Below are 14,203 nucleotides of genomic sequence, written 5' to 3'. Positions count from 1 at the left end.
AAAGCAAAGAGATGGAGGTGGGGTGGGGAGGAGAAGAAGGAAAGACTGTGGTCCAGCTGTACTGTATGAAAGAAAAATAAAGAAAAAGGAAAAAATTAAAAATAGGCAGAGAGATTGTCAAAGCCAGAGGATCAAGGAAATTGTGTGTATAGTAATCCCAGAAATTATCTTCATATCTCCACATCACTGCCTAAACAGAAGCTGAACAAGGACAATAGACATCCCAAAGTGAGGGGAGAGAACTGTGGATCCCCAATCCCACACAAAGGACTGCAGACAAGTAAGGAATGACGTGAGCAGAAGAAATAGTCTTCCCCTGTAAAGAGCCCACCAACAGTTTATCCAATCCACAATGGTCAGCTATAAATATGTATGTTCTCTGCTCCTCCCTGTTCCAGAGATCACCGCATCTTCTTGTGGAGTGCCAGCATTGTCCCATAGACAAAATTCTGAAGGTCGGTGTGAATGGATTTGGCCGTATTGGGTGCCTGGTTACCAGGGCTGCCTTCTCCTCTGCATCTGGCAAAGTGGAGACTGTTGCCATCAGTGACCCCTTCATTGACCTCAACTACATGGTGGCACACACCTTTAATCCCAGCACTTGGGAGGCAGGCAGAGGCAGGCAGATTTCTGAGTTCGAGGCCAGCCTGGGCTACAGAGTGAGTTCCAGGACAGCCAGCCCTACACAGAGAAACCCTGTTTTGAAAAACCAAAGAGAGAGAGAGAGAGAGAGAGAGAGAGAGAGAGAGAGAGAGAGAGAGAGAGAGAGAATGGAATTGGAAATAATTTCCTCAGAGACAGAGAGAATGATCTAAATCTAGAAATGCAAAAGAATATTTGGCCAAACTACCATTGGTAATTATATTGGTCAGCTTTCTACAATTTTGACAAGAAATAAACATAAAGGTAGAAAGTTTCATTTTATTTTGGCTCATGTTTTCAGATGTTTTAGCTTTTGGATATTTCTTTAGACCTGTGGTAAGCCAGTGACATTATAGATCCTTATCACAGAAAAGTAGCTCACCTTACACTGCCTAAAGAATAAAACAAGAGAAAAATATGTTGCAATCCAATAAGCTCATGGTGGCTTGAATGAAAAGTGTCCTTCATAGGCTCAAGTATTTGCACATTTAGTTCTCAGTAGGTGCTGTTTGGAGGGTGCTGTAGTACATTTTGAAGGTACAGCCTTGATAGAGGAAGTATGTCATGGGTGGTAAGTACTGAGAGTTCATAATAAGGCCCCACTTTCAGTTTGCTCTGTTTTATATTTATGATTTATCAGGTTCCTGCTTCTGTTGTCCACTACCATTTATTTACTGTCATTATTGACTCTTCTGTTAGATCCATTAATTAAAATAAACTATTCTACAAGCTGTCTTGGTAATCATGTTTTATCATAGCAACATAAAAGTAACCAATGCAATGTTCTACAAGGAGATGCTCCCAATGACCCACTTCTTTGAACTGTTACATACTAAAATAATCACTACCTCCAATAGTACCATCACCTGGAAGCAAGCTTGTAATACATAAGGTTTGAAGAGATGTTTAAGACCCAAACTACAATGAGACTCACATGTATCTGTTTGCCTAATCTTTTGTTCTAGTAAAGATTAATAATATACTGCTAAAAATTTGGAGAGATGATCACTACTTATGAAAGCTGCTTAGAATCTACAAAGCATATTGCACAGTAACTTTGGTCTTGGTGAAAATATCAAAAATGAGGTTATAGATCACAGCTATTAGCACTTAAAACATTATACATTCTTAGGAGCAAACCTGTGTACCCAGAAACTAGGTGCAGGATAGCACCGCATTTGCTATGTTTCATTGTTTGTTAGAACTACTCACACTGATACTGCGTTCTGCTTTTACCTCATTGCCTAGAGTACTAGATTATATAAAATTGGCTTAATGAGCATGAAGTTGGAGCAAAGAGATGACTTCACTGACACCTGATGATGAAGAACACGAAACAGCTGTTGAGATTTGCTCTGTTGCTATGTATTGTTATGCTAAATTCTACATCCCAAGTCTAGTTGCCTCAAGATGAGTGAACCTTATATGTGCCAGCTTTTGTTGGGCAAATATTGCTCCTTAATTTAAAATTATTGGTTGAATAAAGATTCCTTGTGACTTATGCTTGGGTGGAGGAGATGTTGGTTCAGTTCCCAGGCATGGGATCTGAGGCAGAGACCAGGAGTAGAGATAAAAAGATGCCATGGGGTAGGTGGATCATGAGTGTATGGCCATGAGGGCTGGCCATGCAAAACATGACAAGTGATATCTTGAGATTATTCCTGATAGAGAAGTAGACAAAATAGCACATAGAGTTGATATCTGCCCAGCTCTAATGATTTAAGACTTCTTATAAATATAAAGGTTCTGTGTCTTCTGTTTGGGAACTAAATGATCTAATGTGGGGTAGAAATCCCCAAATAATATTTACCAGAAGAAATAGCCTTGACAAGAGGTATACCTTTGCCATGTACAGAGGTGTCAGTTAAATTTAGGGGTGGACCCTCCTCATTTGAGCAGGGTGGCTGTGTTCAGCCACCAAGCCTCTCCATTTCATATCTTTTCAGTTTTCCTAACTTGTTCACTCACTTTCTGAATGACATGTTTCTTTTTTTCTTCAGACTCATTTTGACCTGAGATCCATTATGCAACACTAAGTTACATAATGTCTTTGAATATCTCAGCTTTATTCCATTATGAGAAGATTCATAATTAATTCCCATATGGCAATCTTAATTTTCCTCTTCTCTCTGTTCTTGGAATATAGATTGCCAAACCATTGCAGTCTTATCTCTGCTGTAATAAAATTAGTTTATCATGGAGATAGTTCATTACCATAGTTAAATTTAGAAATGTCATAATTTCTTGGTTTTCTCTGGTTTTATAACAATTTGTTAATTTCAGTTTGCAACCAATTAGTGAGAAGAAAGGTAGTAAGGCTAATTTTTTTTTAAATCTATAGACATATGAAGATGAAGGCAATGGTTTTCTTTAACTTTTATAAGCAACTTATGTAGCAATACTTGCAAGTAACTTGTTAATTAGTACATTTTGTACGAAGTAAATACACAGTACTTTTGACTGTAGTAAAAATCCTGTCCTTCTAATTACCCTGCTTTATAAGAAATAAGCACACACTACTTCTAGCTAGGAGTAATAATACCTTTGAAAAGAAACACAACTGCTTAGACAACCTTGGAGTGTTTCAGTTTCCCCAATTGTAAGGCTTAAATGCTGAGTAAAGTGAAACTGTTCTTTTCTCAGTTTATCATACTACATCATACCAAAATATTATCAGAAACCTATTTTTAACAAATTTAATTTCCATAGAAACTTATTGCTCTTTTCTTTAAGTCACCGATTTTACCAGACAACATGTATTTTTAAAGTTATTTTCTGCAAAGATTTGAAGGAATTTTCTATTTCTTGTAGGTTTAATCTTTTTCTGATCCTTTAAATCTATTCAGATCTTCTTATGCATCGATGATTTCTCTCCTGGATACATAATAAAATACTGTCAAGCAGGAATAATCCTTTGACTGTATTCATGTAAAGGTCACCAAGAAGCCTTATTTCTGATCTTCAACAAGAACATCATTTCCAGCCATGACACAGATCAGTTCTGGACCCATGTATCACCAACATTTCTTGCTCATCTCATTTAATTCTTTTAACCTCTCAGAAATACAGTTGCATGGCAGACCCCATGCTGGCCAAAGGCTTGTTAGTGTAACTAGGGACTCCTCTGTTAATTTTCATTTTCTGCCTCCAGATCTAGGGATGCTTAAATCTTTTTGAACAAGACTTTGTTATCCTGGGGAGGGTAATAAGAAATGACCATCCCACACAATCTTAACTATATGTCTTGCATTAAATAATTATAGGAAAATGGATGTAAAACACTTAGGAAAGGATTGTTAGAATATTTCAAGTAATACTATTTTTAAAATACCATGGTCATGTGTGTGAGAAATTTTATTCACAAGGAAGCAGTTAGACTTCTTGCAGTTCGGATGTCATTTCCCTTCTTTATTTTATGATCAACCATAGATATGAATCTCCTCACAGTTAACTACCTCCATTTTGTCCCCTTCCTTACCCTGGGGTGAACTGCCTCTCTGTGCCCTATATACTTTCTTATCTGCCACTAAGGTTTGGATATCTTTGCATGTTCTCCAAAGGTGGGTGATATTATGGATCAGGTAGTGGTGTTGGAAGATGTGAACTTTGGGGAGGTAAAACCTAGTGGGGACTTTAGGTCATTGATATGATTAAGGCAGTTCCTGTGAAATTCCTCAATCATTCTCTTGACAAGGTTGTAATGAAAGCAGGAGGCTGGCCCCCACCCACCTCTCTGATGCTTTCTGTTTAGAGATGTGACTTGTTCCACATACATATTCACTAAATTGGAAATATTACAACCCAGGGGACTCTCAGAAGAGGTAAGCTTACTCTTATGTAAATGTCACTGAATCACCAAACTTCTGAGCTAAATAAATGTGTTTTCTCTAGGAATTCTGAGTGCATATTTGATAATAGCAAAAAAATAGTGTGCATCTTCATCATATTGATTTTCATATGGATCTTCTAAATGAGAAAATCTTACTTCATTTACTCAAATATTTTGTCTTTTTAGGTCTTTCTATTAGTCTAAGCATATATGCATAGATAGGCTACAAATTATTACTAATCCCCAAGGAAAAAAATTAAAGACGGGCAACATGGTGAACAAAGTTGCAGTGGTACCAAGCATTTAAAATGCACCTGTGTGAGAAGAGGAGGAGGAAGGATTGTAGGAACCAGAGGTGCCAAAGACACCAGGAGAATACAACCATTAGACTCAACTAAGCAAAACTTATATGGGGTTTACAGAGACTGAAGCAGCAACCAAGAAGCTGCTTGGGTCTACACTAGGTCCTCTGCATATAAGTTATGGGTATTTAGTTTGGGGTTTTGGTGGCACTCCTAAGGGTTGGAGTGGGAGTGTCTATGAATCTTTTGATTGCTCTTATGACCCTTTTGCTCCTACTGGATGGCCTTGTCCAGCCTTGATACAAATGTGTGCGCCTAGTTTTATTATGCCATGTTAAGCCATGTTCAGTTAATATCCCTGGGACGCCTGCTCTTTTCTGAAGGAAAATGAAAATGGAGGAGTGATAGACCTGGGGGAGAAGAGAGGTATGTGTGGGGGGGACTGGGAGTAGAGGAGAGAAGGGAGGCTGTGATCAGGATGTACAGAGAGAATAATACAAAATAATAATAATAAAATAAATGCTACACTTTATGTGTTTTTGTGGCCCCAAATGCAACCCATTCTCTCTTTAGTAAGAGATTACCCTAAGTAACCTATCAGACACCAAAGGGATGCTTTTAACTAGAAGCAGTAGCTTTTGTCCAGGGGAAACTTTTGCCTCCAAGGCTCACTTAGGAATTCCTAGAAGGGTTTTTATTGTATCCATGGGTGGAAGACCCATCAGAAAATAAGATTTTGCTGAACAAACTACAATGGAAAAAAGTAGAAAATATTTAATCTGAAATATCAATAATAATGAAGTTAAGAAACTCTGCATTAAAGATTGTTATAGTCTCTGAAATAAGTTACTGTGAATATTTGAAGGAGGAAGTGTTGCTCCTCTGTCCTTGAATACTGATCTTTCTCAAGGGATGACTTGATCCATATTTAAAAGTATCTTTATGTCTAAATATTTGTTTCTTTAACCTTGTGGTATGCAAAAATCATAAGTGACTGAGGTAAACAATTATTTGACAATTCCAAAAGACAATTAGACCAGGAATACTTAAGCTTAACACAACATAAACACAGTACAATCTAATACATACTAATTGGTACTTGGATTTTGTATATACAGAAAAATAAACCAAACCAAAAAAAAAATCTTGTATTCACAATCTATAATAGTCTCAAATATCAGTCAGATAAACAGTTTCAAGTTGTTTTGGTTGATGTTGCACGTGTGGTGTCCAGCAAAGGGCAAAGGGTGCATGTTATATGTCCAGAATCAAGGCTTCCTTGAAGTCATATGACTCATGGGAATGCTACCAGAAACAACTCAGACTCATTATGTGTTGACTATACATTAATTTAGGTTGTTAAGCACTCAAAAATTTCACCTTTTATTGTTGGCAAATGTTTCATAACCACTTCTCAAAATATGATCCTCTTGGGGCTGCGACCCTCCTTAGAACTTGGTACTTAGACTATATCCAGAGGGGAAAAGAGAATCATAATTCAACCCATTTTTTTTTTATTTGAAGTCTAAGGTTCTTTCTCTGTTAAAGGCAATTCACTACAATACAATGAAAATAAAGGAAATTAAAATATATTTCTGTATATAAATAAAAATATTCAGAGACAATAAATGGAAAAACAAACCTGCTTGCATATGAAGACAATTCTCAAAAGTAAAAAATAAGCTGAGATTAAGAAGGATGGTAAAAGTCTTTACTTATTCCCAAGAACATCAACAACAAAAAAACCAACAATGTAATAGAAATAAGCAAGGGATCTGAACAAATATTTCTCTAAAGAAACTGAAAATAAGCACATGAAAAGATATTTAACATTGCTAGTAAATAGGAAAATTCTATCAAATGATTATGAAATGTCCCTCACATCCATTAGCGTAGTTATTATGGAATAAAACAAAACAAAACCTAGCCAACCAAACAAATATTAACAAATGTTGTCAAATGATGCTGAGAAATCAGAACACTTGTGTGTTACTAGTGAGAAAATAAAAGGCTTATCCACTGTAAAACATGATGTTGGCTTCTAGAGGAAAAGTAAATACAGAGCTACTGAGTGATTTCTCTGGATATTCAAATGATAGAATTGAGAGCAATGATTCACGTAACTCTATGTTCATGTTTATAGCAGTGCTATTTATTATACTCAAACATGGATGTAACCGAGGTGTCTATCTGCTAATGTATGCACAAAAACTGTGTTGTTTTACCTTTTTTAAAAGGAAATATGAATATTCACTAGAACATGAATTAACTTTAAAAACACTATGCAAGCTGGGTAAGAATGTTTTAAGATGTTAAATAAGGTGAGCTTACCTCTGTAAGTATCAAAAGTGGTCAAATTCATACAGACAGAGATGAATCCTGGTTGACAAGGCATAGGAGAGTAACAGAGTATATTTTTTTCTTAATAATGTAGTGCTTTAGTTTGAAAACATGGAAAATTTCTGGAGAAGAGTGACTGATTCCACTGCAAAATGACTAATAATGCCACTGAGATATACACTCATAAACAAGTGGCTCGGTATGCCGGCACATGACTAATTTTAGCCCTGAGGAAGCAGACTGGCTTACAAAGTGAAACACTGTCTCATAGAACCAAAACAAGAGGAGGACCAAATAGTATATTTTAAGTTATTTATATTTTACCACAAAAAGTCTCCAGTCCAAATTTGGAAATGAACAAAATAACTTATCAACAGCCAATAATTAAATGTGATACATATGCACACAGGAATACCACATGGCCTCAGTACAACAGCATGAGTAGATTTTATAGAAATAATATTGAGTAGCTAGAGAGCCCATGTTGTAAAATTGCACATAAATCATTGAGGTCAAATGAAACAATATATTGCTCCAGCCTGCAGGGCGGTGAACAGGAGACTGGGGGACTACCTGGAAGAGAATGAGGGCACAAGGGACATGAAGACCAGGCAGCCTGAAAAGGTATCAAATCACATATACATGTTTTAATTTTCTGAAATCAGAAGTGAGTAACATCCACTTGCCATAATTGATTAGGTATAAGTTCTCAAGTATTAACACCATTATGAAAAAGTTGAGGACACTGAAAACAAGTTTATGTAATTTGACTTGTAAATTCTCTAAAAATACCAAATTATTATCTCAAGCTATTATTATTAAACATATGTAACAATCACTAAGCAATAGCACACCCCTTTGGAGCAGATCTCTGTAGATCCACGAAGATGCACTTGTGATAATGCTATAAAGACAAATAGATGATTTCTTAAGTCTTAATGATGATCCTATAAAAATCCTAAAATTATATCAGTGATTATTAAACTCTTTTATAATGGGACTGCTATTAGGCCCTTCTCTGATAGTCAAACCTGCAATGAGAACTCTGCCAATCTTCCAAGTGTCATCAGTTAATTGCTCTTAGATAGTAACCAGACTTTTTTCTACTCAGAGCACATTCTAAGAGGTTGTAAAACAATTAGCCAAAAGTCATTAAAAGGGAACCAAAGATTAACTATAGGTTCTAGAACAGAAGATAAAATATTGCTTGGGCTTATCTACACAAAACTTCACTAATAACTTAGTTATAGTTTTAAAACTGTGGAGCCAGACAGATGGATGTTTAGCCAGATAATTAATTACTCCTAATGGAATCTCTCACAAGACAAAATCCTACCCCCTGCCAATGCTCTTCCCCCTCCACTGCCTCAAGAAGAACAGACAAGAAGAAAGAAGAAAACTCCCCCCACAAGTTGGGGCTGACCCCTGGCAATGTAAAGAGTAAGACTGTATGGCCAATTGTTTCTGTAAGGCCTATAATCTGCTTGGTATATAAATATGCTATGGCATTTTCCTGGGGTCCAGGCAATTCAGTATGAGTGCTTAATGTTTGATAAAGTTAAGGAAAGGTACATGTTTCTTAAATTAAGCTGTATTTGTAAAATTTGAGAATTAGCAATACCTAAATAAGGAACAATTTTAAGTAATTATAAACCATGAGCTATATACTGGCTATGAGTATATAAATTGAAAGCTTGATTTTTCAGCATCTCAAACAATGGCTACAGCATGTAATTCAATTATTTTTGCTGAATCAAGGGAAACTCAAGAGAATGAACATATGATCTATTTACATATACTGTCTTCCCATTAGATGAACTGTCTATAAATACAATAAACACATTTTCTATGGGCTGCATGCGTAAATTTACAAGAAATACAAAAGCATGCATAAAGGAAAACTGTAAAGACTTGTCTTTTGTGTAATGATTATCAAATTTTGTGGGTAGGGTGGCTGGAAATGCTGGAAGTTCCTCCAGGTGGGAAGGTAGGCACAGCAGCGGTGGCTACAGTGGCTCATTAAAGTCCTTCTCCAGTGTTCCCCAATGACACCAGAAAGTACTTGGGTTTCCAAAATGGGCTTTATTGGCATGATGGATGATGGTTGACTCTGGATGTGCACCCCCCCCCCCCCCCCCCCCCGTGAAACTCAAAGCAGACCTGAGTTAAATAGGGAGGGAGAGAGGGGGGAAGGGCTGGGGAAGAATGCTTAATTGTCTCTGTTCTCTGGCCCTCTGGCATCTCATTAGTATGTAAATCTAGGGCCTGAGGCCTGTAGTCATGCCCTCTACCTGTGCTCTTTGGGTGGGGCTGCACTGCCCTGAACATGACTAAACAGTGTAGGTCAATGGAGTTCCATGCCACTTGTTAGGGGCCTGGATTCTGGGGGCCGAATAGATGCCCGTCCCACACAGGCAATGGATACCTGTTGAGTCTCTAGGCTATTTCCAGCCAGCGCTTTGACCAAAACCAAGACCCCTTTTACAGCCCTACAAAATTTGTCTAAAAAGTTGGTCATGTAATAGGCCAAATATCTTTTTTTAATAACCAATTTAATTGTTGTTTGGAATAAGGAATCTTTCATTAAGTTCTTTCTCAAAATACTTTTGTAATCCTGACCTACAATTCTGTATTAACACAGCAACAGTTCAGAACAGGGTGTTAAAACTTTCTTTGGAGATAAATAAATATGAATCCACATTAATGTTCCCTTTTGCCAAAGGACTGCTGTGAAACAGCCAACAACTGACCAGTTAATTGATCCCACACAGTATACATACTCATAGAAGCAGGATATGGGGAAGGGGGTGTCATAGGGTCACTTTGTCTCTGAGGAGCACAGGTGTTCTCAAGAATAGGATGTTGGCTAGGTGAAGAGTTCAGCAGAAAGTACAGAACAAGATGGGTTGCTAGGCACCTGTCCACAAGATCTATAGCTACTTGTTCTCAACTGGGCTACCTGTCCATAAGATCTAAAGCTATTTGTTTTCAACCAGGCTAGCACTTTCCCACAGGGGCCGAGACTTTGTGCCAGTAAGCACGTATGACTGACTAGACAGTTAATGTTTAAGCAAGGTCGCTCCCAACAAACTATTATTATAGTTAAAACCAAAATAATATACACATCAGTAAAATAACGGTAAGGAAGAACCCTTAAGGGGGCTTAAAGGGCCAGATATATGATATATCTCAATCAAAGTATCTATCTACACATATGAAAATTCATAACGATATATCCTTAAATTTCACTATTTTATTGTGTACATTCTATGTAAATTTAAATAGAAAACAAGTCCCCACATGCAAATCTCAGGCCAGTCTAACAAAAACTGATTGTATTCTTTCTTAATATTGGCCAAGTTCTGGCAGAGCCTCTCAGGAGACAGCTATATCAGGCTCCTGTCAGCAAGCACTTATTAGCATCAGAAATAGTGTCTGGGTTTGGTGTCTACATATGGGATGGATTTCTAGGTGGGTAGTCTCTGGATGGCCTTTCCTTCTGTCTCTGTTCCACTCTTTGTCCCTGTTATTTCCTTTAGAAAGGAGCAATTCTGGCTTAAAATCTTGGAGATGGGTGGGTGGCCCCATCCCTGAACCAGATGCTGTGCTTAACCTTTGAATATGGTCTCTAGGTTCTCTCTTCCCTTTGTTGGGTACTTCAACTAATGTCATCCTTACTGGGACTCAGAAGCCTTGTTTTCCTGGCATCTGGGACTTTCTGGTGGCTACCTCCAGTTCCCCATCCCCCATTGCTAAAAATCTCTATTCAATTTCCTGACCCTCTCTATATATCCCTTGTCTCATCTTTTCCCACACATGATCCTGCCGCCTTTTTTCCTTCCCCTTTCTTCTCTTTCTTTAAAGTCCCTCCAATCCTCTACCTCCTGTGATTATTTTCCTCCCCTTCTAAGTAGGATTGAAGCATCCATAAATTGGTCTTCTTCTTCTTGAGCTTCCTATGGTTTGTGAGTTGTATCATGAGTATTCAGAGTTTTTTTTTTTTGTTTGTTTTTTGTTTTTTTTAATCATTGAGTATATATCATGGGTGTTCTTTTGTGACTTGGTTACGTCACTCAGGATGATATTTTCTAGTTCCATCCTTTTGCCTAATTCTGACTGGGTATACCTATATTACTCTCTTCATTCATTTTGGGGCACAGAACGCATAAGTAATTTCTTCTAAGTCACTCAACTATTAAGAGGTAGTTGAGATTCAGTCTTCAGAACTAATAAAACTGCTTTGGGACAGACAGATTCTCTGTTCTCAATGCCAGTGTTCAACCCTGGGTCAAGCAGCCCTACACTTGCTTTACCTCTAGGCATGCAAATTAAGATGCATTCAACATTGATCATTATCAAAGTAACCTGGATCCTGCATTTCTGTCAGTCTTTGTGTCTGTGTGTCTGTCTGTGTGTCTGTCTGTCTGTGTGTCTGTCTGTCTATGTGTCTGTCTGTCTATGTGTCTGTCTGTCTGTCTGAGTAGTACTCCATTGTGTAAATGTACTACATTTTCTGTATCCATTCCTCTGTTGAGGAAAATCTGGATTGTTTCCAGCTCCTAGTTATTATAAATAAGGTTGCTATAAAAATAGTAGAGCAGGTGTCCTTGTTATATTTTGGAGCATCTTTTGGGTTATGCCCAGGAGTGGTATAGCTGGGTTCTCAGGTAGTACTATGTCTAATTTTCTGAAGAACTGCTGGACTGATTTCCAGAGTGGATGTACTAGTTTGCAATCCCACCAACAATGGAGGAGTGTTTCTCTTTCTCCACATCCTCACCAGCATCTACTGTCACCTGAATTTTTGATCCTGGTCATTCTAATTGGTGTGAAGTGGAATATCAGGGTCATTTTGATTTGCATTTTCCTGATGACTAAGGATGTCGAACATTTCTTTAGGTGCTTCTCAGCCATTCAAGATTCCTCGTTGAGAATTCTTTGTTTAGCTCTGTACCCTATTTTTAATAGGATTATTTGGCTTTTTGGAGTCTAACTTCTTGAGTTCTTTGTATATATTGGAAAGATCTTTTCCACATATGTAGGTTGCATTTTTGTCCTGAAGGCAGTGGCCTTTGCCTTACAGAGCTTTTCAATTTCATTTAATCTCATTTGTCTAAAGTTATCTTAGAGCCTGGGCCATTGGTTCAGGAAATTTTTTTCTGTGCCAATGTGTTCGAGGCTCTTTCCCATTTTCTCCTCTGTTAGATTCAGTGTATCTGGTTTTATGGGAAGGTACTTGATCCACTTTGTCTTGAGCTTTGTATAAGGAGATAAAAATAGATCGATTTGCCTTCTTCTACACTCTGACTGCCATTTGAGCCAACACTATTTGTTGAATATGCTTTTTTCACTGGATGGTTTTGGCTTCTTTGTCAAATATTAGGTAACCATAGGTGTGTGGATATAATTCATGGTCTTCAATTCTATTTCATTGATCTAACTGCCTGTCTCTCTACCAATATCATGTGCTTTTTATCACTATTGCTTTGTAGTATACTCTTGAAAAGGTGCCAACGCAATACCTGAAACTGACTTTTCTTACTCTTACCATCTAAAGGGAACTTCCAACTTGAGGAGGCCAATATAAAGCTAGAAGTAGGCTCTGCCTGAGGCTGCCACTAGGCAAAAATTATCCTACCAACTCAGTTATATGTTGGCAATATCCTTAAAGTCACTTCTGGATAGTTACCCTATACCTGCAATATAGGATGTATGTAGTACAACCTTTATATAAAAAGCTAAATGTGCCTTTTGCCTTTATGAGTAATGCAATCTACCATAGGGATACTTTTTGGAAGATGGGGAAGAGTGAGTGTAGGAGGGGATTAGAATTTGTCATGGAGGATTACCCCAAGGAAGCACTAATAGCTTCTACACCTCAGTTATCTTATAGAGCAGAACATCAGCCTTGCAGGCCAGCTTATTATCTGAGAAAGAATATTCTGAATTGTTTGCTTCTTATATATCCCAATTTTCATCAAGTGCGATCCATGAGAGGAGATGAAGGAGCAAGTGAATTACATAATGTAAAGGGAACACGAGGACAATGCAGGATAGTATCACCAGAACAGCAACAAAGCAATGCCATCTTTTCCTCTAAAAGTTTTAGGACTTTGTGCAAGTGTGCATGCATGCGTGCACACACACACACACACACACACACACACACACACTACTACAAAATAAATCATGCCAACAGCACTTGAACAGGTATTGATTTTCCTTAAGAATGTAGATTTAGGCAGGGAATATCTGAGTTAGTTACTGAAAGAGGTCGCTATGGCGTCTTCAGGGTTTGTTTATTTATGCACTTATTTTTTTCCATGGTGGCCTATGTATAAGTGAGTTTGTTATAGGCAGCTGATATTGTACACAGCAAGTGTCCTTTGGCAAACAAACTGCTTGGTTTTCCACTATCCTCTAGCAGCAAGTCTTCTATCTGCATTGTTCCCTTCTATTTCTCAAGATACAAAGACAGAGCCAGGCTTAAGTAAAGAATAGTTTTCTTGAGTATTTTAAGACCACTGCATAGTATAATTGTGATTAGGAGGATATCTGCAAAGAGAACAAAGTGGAACAAACCAAAAAATATGGGTATTTGATCCCATGGAGAATGAACAGTGTGCCCTAAAAGACTGGTCATAGTGTTCTTACAAAATAAAGTATAACTCAATTTGACGATTAATGATTTTTTTTGTCCTGATCCCTATTCCTAATTACCCTGTGTTACTGCGAGTGGGGAAAAAGAACTAAGTAAGACTAAGTTATTAAACACCAAGTTTTAAAAATTATAACTTGAATAAGAGCTTACTGTGCACATAGTAAGAAATAGTATTTTATTAAGCCAGGTTGATTTAGTACCAGGTTGTGAACTTTTCCATCTGTTAGAAAATTAGCATTTCTAATAAAATACTTTATAAGCTTTAATGAACTTAATAGCCCTTTCTGGGAACCACATTTATATTAGGAGTTACAGAGATCTGTTATAGGCAGACTGGTTGAGAGACATGAATAGATAATAAAGATGATTAATTTCTGTTTTCTTCCTCATGTCTCTGACCAGAGACAAAGTCACAAAGGCCTGGAAAGC

General features: G+C 37.5%; 1 pseudogene; it reads left to right on the top strand.

Moving 5' to 3' along the window:
• Nucleotides 1-368: 368 nt before the first annotated feature.
• The window catches only part of LOC143435429 (glyceraldehyde-3-phosphate dehydrogenase pseudogene), a 48,166-nt pseudogene continuing 34,331 nt past the window's right edge, over nucleotides 369-14,203 (top strand).

Source organism: Arvicanthis niloticus, chromosome 21 (genome assembly GCF_011762505.2).
Source record: "Arvicanthis niloticus isolate mArvNil1 chromosome 21, mArvNil1.pat.X, whole genome shotgun sequence".
In the NCBI taxonomy this organism is placed as follows: domain Eukaryota; kingdom Metazoa; phylum Chordata; class Mammalia; order Rodentia; family Muridae; genus Arvicanthis; species Arvicanthis niloticus.
Note: the sequence above shows the minus strand (reverse complement) of the source record. Positions and strands in the feature narration are given on the sequence as shown.